Source organism: Apodemus sylvaticus, chromosome 15 (genome assembly GCF_947179515.1).
Source record: "Apodemus sylvaticus chromosome 15, mApoSyl1.1, whole genome shotgun sequence".
Lineage (NCBI taxonomy): Eukaryota > Metazoa > Chordata > Mammalia > Rodentia > Muridae > Apodemus > Apodemus sylvaticus.
The window spans coordinates 37,756,763-37,779,701 of NC_067486.1; positions in this window are offsets into that span (position 1 = coordinate 37,756,763).

The following is a 22,939-nucleotide window of genomic DNA, read 5'->3' on the forward strand; positions in this document are numbered from 1 at the left end:
TATAAAACATTCTGATTTTTAAAACTCCAAAGTCACTGAAAATTTAAACTCTTACACAATCTTCTTAAAAGGTCTAAAATCAAAGCCCATTTCAAATTCAAAGCTTTTCTAAAAATTTCAGACTCTAACCGATCTGAACTGTCTTAACTATAGACTTAACAACACACCTGAAAGCCCTGGAATGAAAAGAACCCAATTCACCAAGGAGGGGTAGAAGACAGGATATCATCAAACTCAGGGCTAAAATCAGTCAAGTGGAAACAAAGAGAACCATACAAAGAATGAACAAATCCAGGTTCTTTGAGAAAATCAACAAGATAGATAAACACTTAGCCAGACGACCAAAGGGCACAGAGAAAGTATCCAAATTAACAAAATTAGACTCAGTGAAGCAGTATAGAACAAAATCAGAACAGGGAAGTGGGAAGGGTTGGGTGGGAAAACAGGGGGGGAAAAGGGGACTGATGGGACTTTCGGGGAGTGGGGGTCCAGAAAAGGGGAAATCATTTGAAATGTAAATAAATATATCAATAAATTAAAAAAAAACAAAATTAGAAATGGAAAGGGGGATATAACAACAGAAACTGAGGAAATTCAAAAAATCAGATCCTACTACAAAAGCCTATACTCAACACAACTGGAGAATCTGGAGGAAATGGACAATTTTCTAGACAGATACCAAATACCAAAATTAAATCAGGACCAAATAGATCATCTAAACAGTCTGAGAACCCCTAAAGAAATAGAAGGGGTCATAGAAAGCCTTCCAACCAAAAAAAAAAAAAAAAGAAAAAAAAAAGAAAAAAAAAAGAAAGAAAGAAAGAAAAAAGAAAAAGAAAAAGAAAAAAAAAAAAGAAAAGAAAAAGCACAGGACCAGATGGCTTCACTGCAGAATTCTATCAGACCTTCAAAGAAAACTTAACACCAATACTCTTCAAATTATTCCACAAAATAGAAACAGAAGAAACACTACCCAATTCCTTCTATGAAACCACAATCATGTTGATACCAAAACCACACAAAGATCCAACAAAGAAAGAGAACTTCAGACCAATTTCCCTTATGAACATCGATGCAAAAATACTCAATAAAATTCTTGCCAACCGAATCCAAGAACACAAAGAAATGATCATCCACCATGATCAAGTAGGCTTTATTCCAGGGTTGCAGGGTTGGTTCAATATACGGAAATCCATCAATGCAATCCACTATATAAACAAACTCAAAGAAAAAAACCACATGGTCATTTCATTGGATGCTGAAAAAACATCTGACAAAATTCAGCATCCTTTCATGCTTAAAGTCTTGGAGAGAACAGGAATTCAAGGCCCATACCTAAACATAGTAAAAGCAATATACAGCAAACCGGTAGCCAGCATCAAACTAAATGGAGAGAAACTTGAAGCAATCCCACTAAAATCAGGGACTAGACAGGGCTGCCCCCTTTCTCCTTATCTTTTCACTATTGTACTTGAGGTACTAGCTCGGGCAATTCGACAACATAAGGAGGTCAAAGGGATACAAATTGGAAAGGAAGAAGTCAAACTATCATTATTTGCAGATGATATGATAGTCTACCTAAGTGACCCAAAAACTCCACTAGAGAACTCCTACAGCGGATAAACACCTTCAGCAAAGTGACAGGTTATAAAATCAACTCAAGCAAATCAGTAGCCTTCCTATACTCAAAGGAGAAACAGATTGAGAAAGAAATTAGGGAACTGAAACCCTTCACAATAGCCACAAACAGTATAAAGTACCTTAGGGTGACTCTTACCAAACATGTGAAAGATCTGTATGGCAAGAACTTCAAGACTCTGAAGAAAGAAATGGAAGAAGACCTCAAAAAATGGCAAAACCTCCCATGCTCATGGATCAGCAGGATTAACATCTTAAAAAATGCTCAACTTCATTAGTCATCAGGGAAATGCAAATCAAAACAGCCCTGAGATTTCACCTTACACCAGTCAGAATGGCTAAGATTAAAAACTCAGGAGACAGCAGGTGTTGGCAAGGATGTGGAGAAAGAGGAACACTCCTCCATTGCTGGTGGGGTTGTAAACTGGTACAACCACTCTGGAAATCAGTCTGGCGATTCCTCAGAAAACTGGCCATGTCACTCCCAAAAGATCCTGCTATACCACTCCTGGACATATACACAGAGGATTCCCCAGCATATAATAAGGATATATGCTCCACTATGTTCATAGCAGCCCTATTTATAATAGACAGAAGCTGGAAAGAACCCAGGTTTCCCTCAACAGAAGAATGGATGCAAAAAATGTGGTATATATACACAATGGGGTACTATTCAGCCATTAGAAACAATGAATTATTGAAATTCTTAGGCAAATGGATGGACCTAGAGAACATCATATTAAGTGAGGTAACCCAATCTCAAAAGATCAATCATGGTATGCAGTCACTAATAAGTGGATATTAGCCTGGAAAACTGGAATACCGAAAACATAATCCACACATCAAATGAGGTACAAGGAGAACGAAGGAGTGACCCTGGTTCTGGAAAGACTCAGTGTAACAGTATAAGGCAAAATAAGAACAGGGAAGTGGGAAGGGGTGTGTGGGAGAACAGGGGGAGGAAAGGGGGTTTATGTGACTTTCAGGTAGTGGGAGGCAGAAAAGGGGAATTCATTTGAAATGTAAATAAAAATACATCGAATTAAAAAAAACAATAAAAAAATAGTCAGTCACAACAAAAAAAAAAAAAAAAAAGAAAAGAAAAGAAAAAAATGTCTAAAATCAAAGCCCATTTCAAATTCAAAGCTTTTCTAAAAATTTCACACTCTAACCGATCTGAAGTGTCTTTACTATAGACTTCCATGAACTCAAAAAAGTTACATACATCTTTTACTGTGAGTAGGAAGACTTGGTACATACACATAATCAAATCAAATCAAAACTATTGTCTAATACTAGAAGAGTCAGTGTAATAGTTCTTATACTCATGATCTGTTGGGTACAAAGGACCAGGGTCATTCCATTTCTCTGGCTCAGCCATGTACAGAATGCATAACTAGTGTTCTAATCGCAGGCTAGCTCTACTCTGTATCTGATGCTGTTTGGCTGATCATCCCATAGCATGGGCATTTATGGTATTCAGAGGTCCCTGAGTCCAATGGCATATACCTTTGACCACGCTCTTTATTTGGCTTCCTTTAAAATCTCTGACTTCTGTATGCTGCCGAGCCTCAACTTCCTCCCATGACCTCTTCAATCCAAGTGTATCTCCAGAACTATAGCTGCAGATTTACTAATAGCCATTACTCATTTTCTCTCCATGACCCCCTTCATGTTCCAATGCTACTACCACTTGGGAGATTCTTACACATTTCCAAGTTTAACTGGCATCATGAGGTTGAAACATTGCCCTCTCTGGACCATAGCTTATGCATAGTAACCCTGAGCAAATACATCCCAGACCGTTACACTACAATCACAAATTCTTTCTTATCCTTAGTTGACCATCACTGATTGTCTCAGAAAAGCAAAGATTTCATGGTAGTGGTCCAGGTCTTGGTTAACTACAGCCAGTGCATTTGCGCCAGCTGCTTATGACTTCGGATAGCTTCTTCCACTTCCTTTTTCTCCCACCATCCTTTCTATAAACCTCCCATGCTCTTTCCTCAAGGCACAGTTTCTATGTCTATTTGTTTTCCCAAGTTTGTTTGTGTGTGTATGTGTTCCTAAAAGCATGATACAAACTTCTAAATCCATGTAATATTACTTGTGTGTTTATAATTTCCGGGAAATGTTTTTCCCATCAAGTGTCATCAACATGGTTGCCTAAAAGGGAATGTAACAATGGCAACATCAGCAGATATGTTAACATATTAAATGGAAATCTCATGAACTCTTAACCCTAAATGCAGAACCACATTTTTTTTTAAATTCAAAATATGTATCCATCTCTTTGAGCCTTTTAGGCACTCTCAAACTTTCCTGTGAGCTTCATAAATGAGGCATCCATCCTTTTTACCAATCTCAGCCTTATCACTTAAGTTCCCATCATGAAGCATCATGTTCTGCTCACAAAATGGTTTTCTAGTTCATAGTTGCAGATTTGATCCACATAACTCTCCCAAACCAGAGAGAGCTCTATCACATCAATACCTCAGGTACCTGTTACTGTATTTTTGCCTTAGTTAGGATTTCTATTAAGAAACCTCTGATAAAATGTCATAGTGAAAATTAAGTAGGTAACGAGATGGGTTGTATCAGCTTATGATACTATATCTATTATTGAGAAAAGTGAGAACAGGAACTTATGTTAGGAACGTAAGCAGAAGCGATAGACGAACTCTCCTTATTTACATTGCTCCTCATGGCTTGCTCAGCCTTCTTTTCTATAGAACTGAGGATAGCACTACCCACATAAGGGTATCCCTCCCATATCAGTCACTAAAAGGTATGACAGACTGGCTTATAGGCAAATCTTATGAAGGTCTTTTCTAAGTTGAAAGTTTGTATTCCTAAGTGACCCTACCTTGTGTCAAAGTGACATAAAATTACATAGCACAGTAACATTAAAATGAGTTTCTGGTTACTTCTGAGTGTTTATCCCTAAAAATATAGGGTGATTTCATCTTTAAGTGGCAGAGATTATGATGGTTTGATGCAAAGGCTTTTGGAGGTGATTAAATCTATGTAAAAGAATTATTATGTACACCATGATGGTGGCAGTTGATATTTAAGGGCAAGAAATCGACAGTTGCTTTCCATGTCATTCTCTGCGTCTTTGGACTAAAAGAAGCTACCATCATCAAAGATTCAGTCACAGGAAATTGAGTTTTCCAGACTTTAAAAATGTGAATCAAATTATTCTTTATAATTATACCTTAGAAACTATGTGACATAAGGTTACAAAATGGAAAAAAAGAGTCTTCAACAGTGTATGTCAATGTAGATCTCTCTTGCCTCTTACCTGAAAGCATTGGCATAGCCATCCATAAGCAGTGAAAGCCTACAGTGGACAATGCTGCAGAATACAAGGAAACAGGAAACTATTCTGCCTAGGATGATTGGCATCAAGACCAGAGAACGTAATTAAAATAAAAGTAAAAATCAATGAAAGGTTGCTCTGGAGAAGAACATAGCTACGTAGTCCCTATGATTTGGCATTAGAAAGAACAACAGTTTTACCAGGAATATATGTAGTACTCATCCCATTGAACTGTTCCACATGCTGCTACACATTTATTCTCTTAGTTGTAATTTATCTGAATAATTACCCTTGCTTGAAATGAGGGTAGCTTCTTCTGGCTGTCCTAATCCTTCATTCTAAGAAAAACAAACAAACAAACCAAAACCAAAAACATGTACATAAATGTTTAATTGCCTTTCTTCCTTTGTTTTTTTTTTTCAACAATATTTTTGTTTTGTTTTTAGTTCTTCATGAGAAAATTTCTCAGTTTATATATCTTCAAGGTAAGGAGATGTATACAGGCCATGTCAAGGATTCAGGTTCCAGAATTGTCAAAATATATCAGATAGGGACAGGGTGGTATGAATGAAATAGAAAGCAAGAAGGAAATACTAAGAAAAATATATGGGAATAACTATAATATCACTATGTTTTATGAGTTGTAAACTGTGGTATAATTAAAGTGATTAAATACTTTGGAAAAGAAATCTACGGTATTTAACATGGCATTTTTTTCCTGGATTTTCCAAAAATTCATCATAATGTTTCTCTATCTAGAAACCTGATAAACAGACAGTAATTGGAGATCTATGCATTTTCCAGAAAATTTACAAAAGCATTAATACACAGTGACCAAATTATGTGACAATAGGAAAAGTATCAAGGATTGACATTATACACCATCTTTACCTGAGAAAAAGTACTATATCACAATGTTCCTCAAATTTATTTATAGCTTTTTTGGTAAGTTGCAATTTATTTTCTATACATCTAATTGCTTTTCTACACAGAAAATTCACAGAAAACTCTAAGAGAATTTGAATATTTGATAGTTAATCAGGGTGATCATTTTTAGTTGAACACATGTCAAAGCTTTTGAATAAAATATAGCTTTTGATACTGTCACCATCACATAGGGTGGAGACAGCTTTTGCTTGTTTTCCTTTACATTTAGTTTTCAAAATTACTCATCCCTTCCATTTTTCTTTTGTGTATTTTGGAATTTCCGTGCTCATACCTGAAGCTGAAAGCTGGAGGGAATGAATGCTTTATTGCTTGTTCAGGAGATCTTTTCTGTTAAACTTTCTTTCAAACAATCAGTTTGTCAGATCAGAGGCATATCTTTGGTGAGAGCTCCTCTGAACTGAGCTGACGGGGTTAGGCCAGGGTCAGCAGTCTGATAAATCAAACAAAAAGACAACTTCAAGAACTATATCGGAGAGGACTAGGGATTAGCACAGATGGCATTATCTGCAAGTTGACATTGATTTAAAAAAAAAAAAGCATATTTGTAAGAGGTAGCTTGCAAGATTCTCTCTGCCCAATTCTTCTACTCCTGTCCTCCCAAGTGACATTCAGATTAATTAGGAAAGTTAAAAAGGAAAGAGTCTCATAATCCATTTATCTACCAACTGGTAAGATTCAAAAATTAAATCTTGATGGTCTTCAATAAAGAAGCTTAACAAAGATTAAGGGTTATCAATCTTTCCGTAAGCAATGAAAACACGGTGACCTTAAATGGGATGGCAAGAAGTGATGCAAACATTCAGAGTTCACACTTCTTGGCAGATGCATGCATATATCTCACAATTACTTACAAACCATAAATCTTAAAAATGAGAATAAATTGTTTCATAACACATATTTTTTAAAAAAACAAATTATGATGAATAGTTAAAAATTTAGTTAATTCAAACAGAAATTTTTGCTATGTTTGAAGGTGATGAACAGCATGAGTAAAGAAAAGAATTAAGAACTTTTATGCTTATAAATTTAAAATCAGTAATAAAATATTCTTAACATAGAAACATATAACCCATCATGCATTTTATTTATGTGACTACTTTGTCTCAAAATACAAAAGAAATGAATGAAATGAATAGGTACATGAAAGTTTTTTTTTTAGCCAATTAAAACAGGACATTCTGTATACCACAAATAGATACATAAAGAAAATAACATCACTAAATTATAAATATCTGCACATTTTACAAAAATAAGAATATATTAGTGACTGAGGATGCTGAAAATTATTGAAATGTTAAATTAAAACACAGCCAAAGAGATGGGTTAAATAGGGTGGTTCTGAGAGGTATGCAGGAAGAGAAGAAACATAATTAAAATATTATATAAAATACTTAATTCAACCATAGTTGTCCCCGAATTCAGTCCAATGGTTGGGTGTAATTATCTGCTTCTGTCAGTCAGCTGCTGGTAGTGCCTCTCTGTGGACAGCCATGTCAGGCTCTCATGTGTAAGCATATCATAGCATAATAGTGTCAGGCCTTAGTGCCCTCCCATGAGATGGATCCCAAGTTGGGCTAGTCATTGGACCACCTTTCCTTCAGTCTCTTCTCCATTTTTGTTCCTGCAGTTCTTTTAGACAGGAACATTGCTGAGTCAAGAATTTGGCTGTGGGTTATTAACCCTGTCTCTCTCATTGATGTCCTGTCTATCTACTGGAGGTAGACTCCTCAAGTTTCCTTTCCCCATTGTTTGACATTTTGGCTAAGGTCACCTCAATGAGCCCTGAGAATGTCATACCTCTCTGGTCTCCGATACTTGCTAGAGGGTCCCCCTACCTCCCACTCCCTGAGACTGCTTATTTCCATTTAGTCTCTTGGCTCTTTTACATTCTATCCTGTTTCTTCCTCCCCATATGTGATCCTGTCCCCCCTTTCCCCTTCCCTTCCCTTCTCTCACCGTTGTCTCTTTCTCCCTCTGCCTCCCATGATTATTTCCTTCCCCCTTGTGAGGGGTTTAAACCTCCTCACTTGGGCATGTCTACTTGTTACACTTCATGGATGCAGGGATGGTTCAACGTATGAAAATCCATAAATGTAACACACTATATAAACAAACTCAAGAAAAATGCATACATGATCATTTTATTAGATGCTGGAAAAGCTGTTGACAAAATATAATAGCCATTCATGTTAAAAGTTCTAGAGTAATTAGGAATTCAAGGTGCATATGTAAACATAATAAAAGCAATATGGAGCAAACCAACAGTGAAAATCAAATTAAATGGAAACTAGAGGCAATCCTACTAAAATCTGGGACAAGACAAGGTTGCCCACTCTTTCCCAATCTATTGAATATGGTACTAAAAGTTCAAGCTAGATTGATTAGACATAAAAAGGAGATCAAGGGGATATAAATTGGAAAGGAGGAAGTCAAAATTGCTATTTGTGGATGATATAATAGTATACGTATTTTATCCAAAATCTACCAGAACACTCCTACAGTTGATTAGCAACTTCAGTGAAGTGGCAAAATTGACTCAACGTGTTTTAAGTGTTTGTTTTTTCATAGACTATAATGAATATTCTCTCAAGCAAAATGAACAAAAATGGATCAGAGACTGAAGGAATGGTCAATCAATAATTGGTCCAGCTAGAGACCCTTCCCATGGACAAGTAACAATTGCTGATCCTATTAGTGATGCTTACAGACAGGAACATAAATGTCCTCTGAGATAATCTACCCAGCAGCTTACTGAAACAGACTTAGATACCCACAGCCAAACATAGAACAAAGATTGGGATCCTTTTTTTTATTTTTATTTTTATTTTAGTTACATTTCAGATATTACCCCCTCTCCAGGACTCCCTTCCAGAAACACCCTCTACCATCCCCCCCTACTTCTGCCTCTATGAGGGTGCTCCCCGTCCTCCCATCCACTCTATTCTTTGCACCCTGTCGCAGGCATTCAGCTACACTGGGGCACCAAACCCTGCATAGGACCAAGGGCTGCTCCTCCCACTGATGTCCAACAAGGCCATCCTCTACAACATACACAGTCCCAATGGTCACTCCATGTATACTCTTCTGTCTGGTTGGTTGATATTCTTCCTATGGTTTTGCAAATCCCTTAAGCTACTTCAGTCCTTTCTAGAACTCATCCATTGGGAACCCCACACTCAATCAAATAGTTGGCTGTAAACATCCTCCTCTGTATTTGTCAGGCTCTGGCAGAGCCTCTCAGGAGACAGCCATATCAGGCTCCCTTCAGCAAAAACTTACTGGCATTAGCAATAGCATCCAGGTTTGGTGACTGTATACGAAATAAAAGCATAGGTAGGGCAGTCTCTGGATGACCTTTCCTTCACTCTCTTTGTCTCAGCATTTCCTCCTGTGTATTTTGTTCCACACTCTAAGAAGCATAAACAGTTTGGTCATTGTTTTTCTTGAGCTTCATATAGTTTGTTAATTGTATCTTAGATATTCTGAACTTTTAGGCTAATATCCACTTATCAGGGAGTGTATACCTTGGGTGTTCTTTTATGACTGGGTTAATCACTCAGGATGATATTTTCTATTTCCATCCATTTGCCTGTGAATTTCATGAATTCATTGTTTTTAATAGCTGAGTAGTATTTCATTGTGTAAATGTACCACATTTTCTGTATTCATTCCTCTGTTGAGGGACATTTAGGTTGTTACCAGCTTCTGGTTATTATAAATATGGCTGCTATGAACATAGAAGAGCAATTGTTTTTATTATTTGTTGGAGCATCTTCTGTGTATATTCCCAGGAGAGATATAGCTGGGTCCTTAGGTAGTACTATGCCCAATTTTTCTGAGGAACCACCAGACTGATTTCCAGAATGACTGTACCAGCTTGCAATCCCACCAGCAATGGAGGAGTGTTCCTCTTTCTCAACATCCTTGCTAGATCTGCTCATCTTACCTCAGTTTTGAACTTAGCCATTATGACTGGTGTGAGGTGCAATCTCAGGGTTGTTTTGATTTACATTTCCATCATGACTAAGGATGTTGAACATTTCTTTAGGTGTTTCTCAACCTAAAGCTTTCAACCTTTAGCTCTGTTTGCCATTTTTTAATAGGGTGATTTTTTTCTTCTGAAGTCTAATATAGCTCCTTATATATATTGGATATTAGCACTCTATTGGTTGCAGGACTGGTAACAATATTTTTCCAATCTGTTGGTTGCCATTTTGTCCTATTGGCAGTGTCCTTTGACTTACAGAAGCTTTGGAATTCTATGAGGTCCCAATTTGTTGATTCTTGATCTTAGAGCATAAGCTACTGGTGTTCTTTTCAGGAAAATTTCCCCTATGCCCATGTATTCTAGACTTTTCCGCACTTTCTCTTCTATTAGATCCAGTGTATCTGGTTTTATATGGAAGTCCTTGATTCAATGAGATGTAAGCTTTGTACAAGGAGAAAAAGTGGGTCGATTTGTATCTAGCACTATTTGTTGAAAATGCTATCTCTTTCCCAGTGGATGGTTTTAGCTCCTTTGTTAAAGAGCAAGTGATCATAAGTATAGGGGTTCATTTCTGGATTGATTCTATTCTATTGATCTACCTGCCTGTCACTGTACCAATACCATGCACTTTTTATCATGATTTCTCTGTAGTATAGTTTGAGGTGAGGCATGTTGATTACACCAGAAGTTCTTTTATTGTTAAGAATAGGTTTTGCTCTCCTCAGTTTTTTGGTTATTCCACGTAATTTGAGAACTGCTCTTTCTAGTTCTATGAAGAATTGAGTTGTAATTTTGATGGGGATTACATTGAATCTGTAGATTTCTTAAGACAAGATGGCTATTGTTATTATATTAATCCTGCCTATCCATGAGCATGAGAGATCTTTTTATATTCTGAGGCCTTCCTCATTTTCTTTCTTCAGAGACTTGAAGTTCTTGTCATACAGATCTTTTACTTGTTTGGATAAAGTCACACAAAGAAATTTTTTATTCTTGGAGACTATTGTGAAGGCTGTCATTTCCATAACTTCTTTCTCAGCCTGTTTATCCTTTGAGTATAATATGTCTAATGATTTGGTTGAGTTAATTTTGTATCCAGCCACTTTGCAGACTTAGGAGTATTCTGGTAGTTTTTGGGGTTACTTAAGTATACTATCATATCATCTGCAAATAGTGGTATTTTTAACTTCTTCCTTTCCAATTTGTATATTTTTGATCTCTTTTTGTTGTCTAATTTCTCTAGCTAGAAATTCAAGTTGTATTGAATAGATAGGGAAAGAGTGGACAGCCCTGTCAATTCCATGATTTTAGTGGGATTGCTTCAAGTTTACTGCCGTTTAGTTTGATGTTGGCTTTTGGTTGGCTGTATATTGCTTTTACTCAGTTTAGGTATGAGCCTTGAATTCCTATCTTTCCAAGACGTTGAACATGATGGGATGTTGAATTTTGTTCAATGCTTTTCAACATCTAGGGAAATGACCATGTGTTTTATTTCTTTGAGTTTGTTTATGTAGCAGATTGCATTGATGGATTTTCATATTTGAACCAATCCTTCATTCCTGGGATGAAGCCTACTTGATCATGGTGGATGATCATTTTGAAGTGCTCTTGCATTTAGTTTCAGGAATTTTATTGAGTATTTTTGCATTGATATTGATAAGGGAATTTGGTCTGAAGTTCTCTTTCTTTGTTGGGTCATTATATAGTTTAGGTATAAGTGCAATTATGACTTCATAGAATAAACTGGGTAGTGTTATTTCTGTTTCTATTTTTGTGAAATAGTTTAAAGAATATTGGCATTATGTCTTCATTGAAGGTCTGATTGAATTCTGCCCTAAACCTATCTTGTCCAGGGCAGTTATTGATTAGGGGACTTTTAATGATTTCTTCTATAGGGGTTTGGGTCTGTTTATATGGTTTATCTGGTCCTGATTTAATTTTGGTACTTGGTATCTGTCTAGAAATTGCCCATTTCATCCAGATTTTTCAGTTTTGTTGAGTATAGACTTTTGTAGTAGGATATGATGATTTTTTTTAATTTCCTCAGTTTCTGTTGTTGTATCTTCCTTTTAATTTCTGATTATGTTAATATGGATGCTATCTCTGTGACCTCTGGTTAGTTTGGATTAGAGATTATCTATCTTGATAAACTCATTGACAAAGGAGCTAACAATAGTCACCAAAAAATAAAATAAAATATGTTGGTGTGACTTTAACCAAAGAAGTGAAAGGTCTGTATGACTCTATCTTTGATTGAGTCAAAGAACTATTTTTTGGTCTTGTTCAATCTTTGTATATTGCTTTTTTTTCTACTTGGTTGTTTTCAGCCCTGAGTTTATTTCCTGCCCTCAACTCCCCTTGGGTGGATTTTATTCCTTTTTGCTCCAGAACTGTCAAGTTTGCTGTTAAACTGCTCTCTCCAGTTTCTTTTTGAAGGCACTCAGAGCTATGAGTTTTCCTCTTAGTAGGCTTTCATTGTGTTCCATAACTTTGGGTATGTTGTGCTTTCATCTTCAGTAAATTCTAAAAGGTCTTTGATTTCTTTCTTTATGGCTTTCCTTGACCAAGTTACCATTGAGCAGATCATTGATGGGCTCCCATGTGTATGTGGGCTTTTTCTTGTTTTTGTTGCCATTGAGGACCAGCCTTAATCTGTGGTGTGTTGATATGATGCATGGGATTATTGCAATCTTTTGAGGCCTGTTTTGTGACCAATTATATGATCAGTCTTGGAGAAGATACCATGAGGAGTGGAGAAGAAGGTATATTCATTTGTTTAAGGATGAATTGTTTCATAGATCTCTGTTAAATCTGTTTGGTACATAACTTCTGTTAGTTTCACTGTGTCTCTCTTTAGTTTCTGTTTCCATGATCTGTCCATTCATAAGAGAGGGGTGTTGAAGTCTCCCACTATTGTTGTATGATGTGCAAAGTATAATTTGAGTGCTAGTTAAGTTTCTTTTATGAATGTTGGTGTTCTTGCACTTGGAGCATTGGTGTTCAGAATTGAGAGTTCTTCTTGATGGATTTTCCATTTAATGAGTATGAAGTGTTCTTCCTTATCTTTTTTGATAACTTTTTGTTGAAAGTTGAATTTATTCTATATTTGAATGGGTATTCCAGATTGTTTCTTGGGACCATTTGCTTGGAAAGTCATATTCCAGCCCTTTACTCTGAGGTAGTGTCTGCCTTTGTCGCTGAGGTAGATTTCCTGTATGCAGCAAAATGTTGGGTCCTGTTTTTGTATCCAGTCTATATCTTTTTATTGGTGAACTGAGTCCATTGATGCTACATTAATAGTGATTTTCCTTCCTTTTTATTGTTTGAAATTTAATTATGTTTATTTGGCTATCTTCTTTTGGGTTTGTTGAAAGAATATTAATTTCTTGCTTTTTCTAGGGTGTAGTTTCCCTCATTGTGTTGGAGTTTTCCATCTGTTATTCTTTGTAGGGTTGGATGTTTAGAAAGATATAGTATAAATTTGTTTTTGTCATGGAATATCTTGGTCTGTCCATCTATGGTAATTGAGAGTTTTGCTGAGTATAGTATCCTGGACTGGCATTTGTGTTCTCTTAGGGTCTATAGGATATCTGTCCAGGATTTTCTAGCTTTCATAGTCTCTGGTGAGAAGTCTGGTGTAATTCTAATGGGCCTGACTTTGGATGTTACTTGACCTTTTTCCCATGCTGCTTTTAATATTCTTTCTTTGTTTAGCACATGTGGTGTTTTGACTAATATGTAACAGGTGGGATTACTTTTCTGATATAATCTATTTGGAGTTCTATAGGCTTCTTGTATGTTTGTGGGCATCTCTTTCTTTATGTAAGGGAAGTTTTCTTCTATAATTTTGTTGAAGTCATTTACTAGCCCTTTATATGGGGAATCTTGACTCTCTTTTATACCTATTAGCCTTAGGATTGGTCTTCTCAATGTGTCCTCGATTTCCTGGATGATTTAAGTTAGGATCCTTTTGCATTTTGCATTTTCTTTGATTATTGTGCCAATGTTTTCTTTGGTATCTCTGTGTCTGAATTTCTCTCTTCTATCTCTGGTATTCTATTGGTGATCTTTGCATCTATGACTCCTGATCTCTTTTCTAGGTTTTCTATCCCTAGGGTCGTCTCCTTTTGCAGTTTCTTTATTGATTCTATTTCTATGTCACTTCTTAAATTTTTATTACCTTTGTTCTTAAATAGAACAAGTTTTGCAATTTCTTTATTGCTTCGATTTCCATTTTTAGGTCCTGGATGGTTTTGTTCAGTTCCTTCACCTGTTTGGTTGTGTTTTCCTATAATTCTTTAAGGGATTTTAGTGTTTCCTCTTTAAGGGCTTCTAACTGTTTACCTGTAATCTCCTGCATTTCTTTAATGGAGTTATTTATGTCCTCCTTAAAGTCCTCTATCATCATCATGAGATGTGACTTTAAAGAAGAGTCTAGCTTTTCTGCTGTGCTGGGGTATCCAGGGTTTGCTGTGCTAAGGAACTGAGTTCTTATGATGCCAAGTAGCCTTGGTTTCTATTGCCTTTGGTTATCTCTGGTGTTAGCTGGTCTTGTGTTCTGACCGTGGCTTGTCCCTCCTTCAAGCCTGAGTGTCAACACTCCTGGATAACCAGTTCTCTCTGGGAGCAATTTGGGTATGGAGCACCTCGGCAACGGGTCAGCTCCTTATGCAGATGGAAATGAGAAGGATCCTTTTCCAGGCTGTTCCTAGTTTCTTGTGTCCTGAGGGCTCCAGGTTGGTCCCTCAGAGCAGAAGTGGTGGTCTTACTTCAGCTCCCAGGTGTGGTCACAGGTGTGTTGCACTCATGGTAGATCAACTCTCTCCTGGAGGTATTTGGGTGTTGAGAGCTGTAGCACATGGTTAGCTTCTGGGGCAGCGAGGTCAGTATTCTTATGAAAGACTTTGAACAAGGATTAAAGGCCTGAAGACAATAGGAACCACGCAGGAAACCCAACAATGTCAACTAACTAGGAGCCCCTAGAAGCTCTCAGAGACTGAGCTACCAACCAAAGATCATATCTGGGCTGACCCAAGGGTCTGTGTACATATGTATAAGAGGGCTTCCTTGTCTTGACTCAGTGGGAGAGGATGTGCCTAATACTTCTGAAACTTAATGCACCAGGGTCAGTAGATACCCTGGAGGTGTACACTCTCAGAGTAGAAGGATAGAAAGGGAAGGACTCTGTGAGGTGACATGAGGCACAGCATTTGGTATGTTAATTAATTAATTAATTAAAACCATAAAATGCATCATCAAGCCTGCTCCTTCACTGCTCAGAGAACTATGTAGAGGAAGATGAAGGATTATAAGAGCCTCAGTGAGTGGGTTATCATGAGAAAACTCTGTCTTCCTGACATAACTGAAGGAAGCACATATGTAAACCACAGAGCAAATATGCATATGGTCCTCAAAAGTTCCAGATAGAACAGTCCCAGTATTACTCTTAATCAAAAAACTATCTTCAATTGACATCTGTTTGCAAAGGACAATAGATTACTACAAAGGAATCACACTGGGTGTATTAACTGCATTTACAGGTAGGGCTCATAACCAGCAATAGAATACAATAAAACTCAATGGTATTTGCTTTCAGGATTTTTTTTTTTTTACATATTATATCCTCTTTTTCATTAGATATTTTCTTTATTTACATTTCAAATGTTATCCCATTTCTTCATTTCCCCTCTGAAAACCTCATATCCCATTACTACTCCCCTAACAGTTTTTTTCTTCTGTGCTTTGGTTATCATTTTTGTTTCTGTTTTTATTATATTCAATTCAGTTCCAATTTCTTCTATACTTCTCATACAGTGCAAACACAAATTCATGTCACTTCTTAATTTTTTATTACCTTTGTTCTTAAATAGTGTTCAAAATATTTAACTAAAATATGAAACTATTATTATTATTAGATTTTTTTTATTTGTCATATGTGTGGTATTTTCTTCATTTCCTTGACTTCTCCCTGAAAGTTCTCACACAAATGTCTGATTTGTGTGAGAACATAATATACATACATAAATACAATGTGCTTTTTCTGTGTAATGTTATTTCTATGAATAGAAGGCTGATCATTTTATAGTGGATAACTGATATGAAGATTCTTTTCTTGTGAAGACTATTTCCTTTCTCAGTATTCCTTAATTATTTGTAGTGCTTTATATTGAATTAAAATCTCATCAGTTTTTCTCTATATACATTTGCATCTCTATTGGTATTGCCCTTATTCTGGCCATCTTTTTACAACCATGATGGTGAGTCTTTTTGGGTATATCTTTGTTCTCTTTCTGTCTGTCTGTCTCTGTCTCTGTCTCTGTCTGTACGTGTATGTGTGTCTGTGAGTGTGTGTGCATGTGAATGTGTGTGTGTGTGTATGTGTGTGTATGTTCTTGCCTGTATGTGTATTTCATTCATTTTGTGCTTTCTGAGCCCAGAAGAAGTCATTAAATGCCCTGAAACTCAAGTTAGAGTAGTAGAAGGTTGTGAATTGTGGGATTAAGATTCTGGGTAGCTAATTAGAATCCTCTGCCCGAACAGCAAATAATCTGTATTTTATTCCATTTTTTTCAAAATAGTAAAATAGTTTTTGTTTCTCACATAATATATTCTGGTTATAGATTCCTTATCATTATTCTTCCCAGTTTCTTCCCCATTCCCCTGTTATCCAAATCTACTTCCTTTCTGTCTCTCAATAGAAAACAAACAGGCATCTAAGGGATAATAATAAAATACAATGTGATATAATAAAATATGATAAGAAAACAAGTAACATATCTAAATAAGATAAAAATATCAGAAAGAAGAGAGACCAAGAAAAGGCACAAGAAACAGATCTAAATAGATAATTCTGAATAGAGGAATCTCAAATAGGTAAGAAACACTTAAATCAGTGCTCAGCATTCTTAGTCATCAGGTAAATGAAAATCAAATCTAGTTTGAGATTTCGTCTTATGCCTTTCACAATGGCTAAGATAAATAGAACTAAAAGCTCATGCTGGACAAGAAGTGAGAAAATGTATACAATATGGCAGGGTATAAGGGGCAACTGCATCCATTGCTGTTAGGAGTAAAAACTTGTACATGTGGTTATGGCTGTTTCTTAGAGTGAAAGGAAATGATCTACATCAAGATCCCACAATATCACTATTAGACATATAATCAAGAATGCTTTGTCCTACCCCAGAGACATTTGGTTAAATGTGTTCATTGATAGGAAAAAATCTAGATATCCCTCAACAGCTGAATAGAAAAAGAAAATTTGATGTATTTACACAATTAAATGTTATTCAAATGTAAATATATGAATGAGTTAGCTTTGTCTTCAGTCTCTACTTTTACATATTTGTAAGCTGTGATTAGTACAGATTAATACATTGTGAATATACAACATATCTCAAAATTAGGAGACACATTGCTTTTATGACCATAGTTATTTAGAATTAGGGATTTTAACATCAGATAGTATAAACATAAAGAAATCAAGAATGCCTGTTTTTGATGAAATATTTTCAAAGTCAATGTGATATTTAAGAGTAGGAATCTAATGATAACTGAGTTACTTAAATGTAGAAGATAGAAATACCACAACTTCATCTCACTGGACCCATCCTTAGGAAGGGTGGGAAGTAACATTGTGGAGTTTGATGATCAATAATGTCTTTTTTTTTCTTTTTTCTCCAGTATAACTTTTTTTTTATTCGATACATTTTTAATTTACATTTCTAATGATTTCCCCTTTTCTAGACCCCCACTCCCCAAAAGTCCCATTAGCCCTCTTCCCTCCCCCTGTTTTCCCACCCAACCCTTCCCACTTCCCTGTTCTGGTTTTGCCCTATACTGCTTCACTGAGTCTTTCCAGAACAAGGGGCCACTCCTCCATTCTTCTTGTACCTCATTTGATGTGTGGATTATGTTTTGGGTATTCCAGTTTTCTAGGTTAATATCCACTTATCAGTGAGTGCATACCATGATTCATCTTTTGAGTCTGGGTTACCTCACTTAGTATGATGTTCTCCCGCTCCATCCATTTGCCTAAGAATTTCATGAATTCATTGTTTCTAATGGCTGTATAGTACTCCATTGTGTATATATACCACATTTTTTTGCATCCACTCTTCTGTTAAGGAATACCTGGGTTCTTTCCAGTTTCTGGCAATTATAAATAGGGCTGCTATGAGCATAGTGGAATATGTATCCTTAGACCCTTAGCCATACTGAACAAAGGGCAGAGAGAAAGTATCCAAATTAACAAAATTAGAAATGAAAAGGGAGATATAACAACAGAAACTGCGGAAATTCAAAAAATCATCAGATCCTACTACAAAAGCCTATACTCAACACAACTGGAGATTCTGGAGGAAATGGACCAATTCCTAGACAGATACCAGTTACCAAATTAAATCAGGACCAAATAGAACATCTAAACAGTCCCAGAACCCCTAAAGAAATAGAAGGGGTCATAGAAAGCCTTTCAACCAAAAAAAGTACCCGACCAGATGGCTTCAGTGCAGAATTCTATCAGACCTTCAAAGAAGACCTAACACCAATACTCTTCAAACTATTCCACAAAATAGAAACAGAAGGAACACTACCCAATTCCTTCTATGAAGCCACAATTACGCTGATACCAAAACCACACAAAGATCCAACAAAAAAAAGAGAACTACAGACCAATTTCCATTGTGAACATCGATGCAAAAATACTCAATAAAATTCTTGCCAACCGAATCCAAGGACACATCAAAACAATCATCCACCATGATCAAGTAGGCTTTATCCCAGGGATGCAGGGTTGGTTCAATATAAGGAAATCCATCAATGCAATCCACTACATAAACAAACTCAAAGGAAAAAACCACATGGTCATTTCATTGGATGCTGAAAAAGCATTTGACAAAATTCAGCATCCTTTCATGCTTAAAGTCTTGGAAAGAACAGGAATTCAAGACCCATACCTAAACATAGTAAAAGCAATATACAGCAAACTGGTAGCCAGCATCAAATTAAGTGGAGAGAAACTTGAAGCAATAGCCCCTAAATTTTACAGTTGGAGTATATGGCAGAGTGAGGAGAAGAGTTAGTCGAGAGGCCAGAGGGTTGAAGGGTAACTAGTAGGGGAAGTGTAATTCTGTCTTAAGTAAAGAAAAATTATAATTAGCATTAAAAACTATAACAAAAATAATAATACTGGCTTTTGCTCACTGATTTAGCTTTATCCAATCTATTTATATACGTCCTTACAGAGAACTACTGAATGATCCTCTTCCCGGAGAGTAAGACTGTCATTTATCACAAACTTGTAACACTTATTTTCTTGATTTGTTTTTAGATAAATCATTGGAGTTTAATTGATTTTTAATGAATGATGGTGTGCTAATCCAGAAAGAATAGAATGCAAAAAGGTATTTGTCATCATTCATCAAAACATTAATGTGGCACAGATCTACATAAATTTTATTTCTAAATCCCTTATGGTCTTATAAGAAAATAGAAGAAGATTTAAAACTTTTCTTCATCAGCGCTTCATATACCTTTGTAATTAGTGGAATGGTATTGTAAAATAATAAAGCTGGTCTAGAAAAGTGGCTGCAGTAGATAATATTTTAATGATTATGACCTCATTAGTCCTGGGAAGATAGTTAGCTTGAGTATCAGAGAACCAGCTATGCTTGTTTGTCATGTAAGTGGTCCTGAATTCCAGAGAGACAATTTCTGCTCCCTACAGACATGTGGATACCAATTATCATATTGTAACAGATATTTTATCATTCTTTTTATTGTCTTGGTTCATGGGATTTGCAACTGAGTATGAATGTTTAACTGCTTCTCTCTCTTGGCAGCTTATAGCCGATATATAGATGCTGAAAAGTTGAAACTGGGTCCTCTGGTGGAGAAGCCAGTGCTATTAAACAGAGCTAATTCCACACTTAAACTTTTTACCATTGTAATAGTTAAAAACTCAAAAGAAAAGTATAATTGCCAAAAAAATAGCTAATACAAATTTTCATGTTTTTAAATTTTGTTCAGAATAAAGATTTATTGACACAAAAGCAGAACCAAATACTTTCATATTGTATATGAATGTAATAGCTGTGAAACAAACTGGAAGATGTTAAAAACCAAAAGCATAAGCTTATTATCTCTTTATAATAAGTTTGCTGAGCCCTATATAACTCAATCTGCCAGGTTCCTCTAAAGTTCTAGGTATGATTTGTCTCACGAGCAAATGATTTTATAATAGAATAATAAATATCTCATCGAATGGAACAATTCCATTTAATTGGCTGTTTAGTGATATTGAAACAAATTTGGTTATTTTTTTTAAATCACAGTTTTGCTTATAGACAATTGAGGAACTGAGGCAATTTTATTCAACTCCAGAAACCAACCACATAGTAAATAGTACTTTTTTCATCAGATGGTTCATTTCTTTCTTCATGAGAAAAGGGTGAAAAAAAACTTTTTATAAACAGTACAATATTGAACTTAATTTTGAACCATAATGTCAGGGAAAGTACTCTAATATAGTTGATATTCATGGTCAGTTCTGGTGCCTTCACATTGTTGTTCTAATGGGAATGTCCCTACCAGTCTCACATGTTTGAATATTTGCTCCATGTCTGGTGGAACTGTTTAAAACAATGAGGAAGTGTGGTCTTGCTGGAGGAGGCAGATTCAGGTTTGAGCACTGAGAATTCAAAAGCTTCTGAATTCTCAGTGTGTTTGCTTCTTTTTTCTCATGTGTGATTCTGGAATTGAGCTGTCTGCTACTACTCCAGTGCCATGCCTGCTTTCCTCTGCTATGCTCATAATCATGATGGATATGGATGCCTCTTCCTCCAGAACTAATGCCCCAAATTAACCTTCCTTTGTTTACTTTGGCTTTGTTATATTTTTTAATGATAGCAGCAATTAATACTATCAGCTTGATAATATACTGTATTGTACATTTATCTCACAGCCACAGGATATGGAAAATGCTGAGAAGCTACAGGGAACAATGAAAAGATAGTTACATAATGATAGTACAGACAGGTGTGGTAATTACTAAACACATCATTTTTCCATTCTGGCTTGAATAAAGAATTCAACAACTAGATATTCTTTTGTATTTACATATTGTTTTACTATTCATTTCTTAATTTATGTATTATTTGATATATTTCATATATGTCTACTCTCCATTTTTATCATCTTATCCCCTCTCAGTTCTTGTAGAATACTAATTCTTCCAAACATATCCTGGCCTTATTTTCTTGTGATTTTATAACTATGTAAAGATCAAAATTTAGATAGGATTTGTTTTCATGTTCATAGTTAAAGGGTTATTTACTGGATTATGGACAATCTATCAGTGTTTATATTGGTAAAAAAAAAAAAGTAGATCCCTTCCTAGAAGAGCCTTTAAAAACCAATAGTTAAATAACATGGGATAGGAACTCCTAGGTCTCCCTTCTTCCATGCTGGGATATTGAGAGGCTTGATCTGTTATAGATGATATGCTAGTGTCTAAAGTTCTGTGATTTCATGAGTTTAATTGCTGTGTCACATACACTCCTCCCTATCTATTGACCTTTAACATGCTTTAGGTCCTGGATTTTCTTCAGGATATACTACCTGAATTATTATCTAATTATTATTATCTAATGTCTAGCATATATATATATATATATATATATATATATATATATATATATATATATATATTGCACTAAACAAAGCATGGAGGGATACTGTCCTTCATGAGACAGCTATGCCTATTAAAGGTTCTTCTATTGACATAGTAGATAAGAATATTGTATTCAGAGTATTTTGTCTTCCATGTACTACCCTTTCAAATTGACGTTATTTTTTTTGAGTTTTGAAAATTGATTTGTTAAAATTCAAAACCAACTCAGCAGGATTTAGAAAGTAGAGTTATATTAAATATTCCTGGCACATAATATCAGAGTGCTTTATATTATATGACTGGTGAGCTGGAAATGTGAAAGAACAAAAATCTATATCTTCATCTGTATGAAAATAAATTTCACCACATTATGATATAAAATTGCAGTAAAAATAACATTTTTATGATTGATTTTACAATAAATAAGTATCTGTAAATGGCAAATGTGCACATAGCTCTAAGTCACATTTACTGTGTTTATATTTTACTCAAACACTTTCTAACTGTTTAAATTTGGATGGGTTCCTTCACAGATCCAAGTTTAATTTTTCTTTGATTTATAAACTTGGAAAAATATCATATAACACTTTTATTTATCGTGCAAATTAAATAAAATACTGAAATTGAAATGAGTGCTCCAAAAAGATGAGGTATTTTATTATGAAAATAATGAGGTATTTATCACATTTGTTAGAATTGTAGTTAAATATTTGAATAAGAGTTTTAAAGACTTAATATGATAATTTAAAAATGGCAATATATACATTACTGTAATAGAGTTTATATACTCTATCATAATGTTCATTTGTACACTCCTTGAATGCTTGACTGTTTAGCTAGTTTTGTGCTACATTATAAGTGGGATAGACCTTGACAGAGGTCACTAAGATAGCTTATAGAACCTAGAACATAGATTCCTGAATAAATTGCCTATGTGCTTTTGAGACTGCATCCTGAAACTGCCATATGCTTCCCAAAGCTTTGTTGCAGAACAGGCTACTGAAAATATTTCTTCTGGTTTTTAATGAGCCCGTTCACATGTTGCTATGCATTGCTTTTGAAGACTGAATCATTAACTTGCCTTTCATCAGGTTCAGTGGGGATATTTGATGGTACTCTCTGAAATAAATTCTCAGCTATTATGTCTGGCTCTCAATTTTTCGCTAATATCTATCTACATAAGCTGTTCAGACTCACTATTCTTTAGTTATGATTTGCTCAGTGAATAAACCATCTGGCTAACTTAAGTTTTTATGTGACATCCACTTTATGGCATATCACAATATCCAGTACTCATATTATAGCTGACTTAGTTTCTCTGAGAATATATAACCTATACTACAACAATAAAGCTATATAGCCAAAATATAAA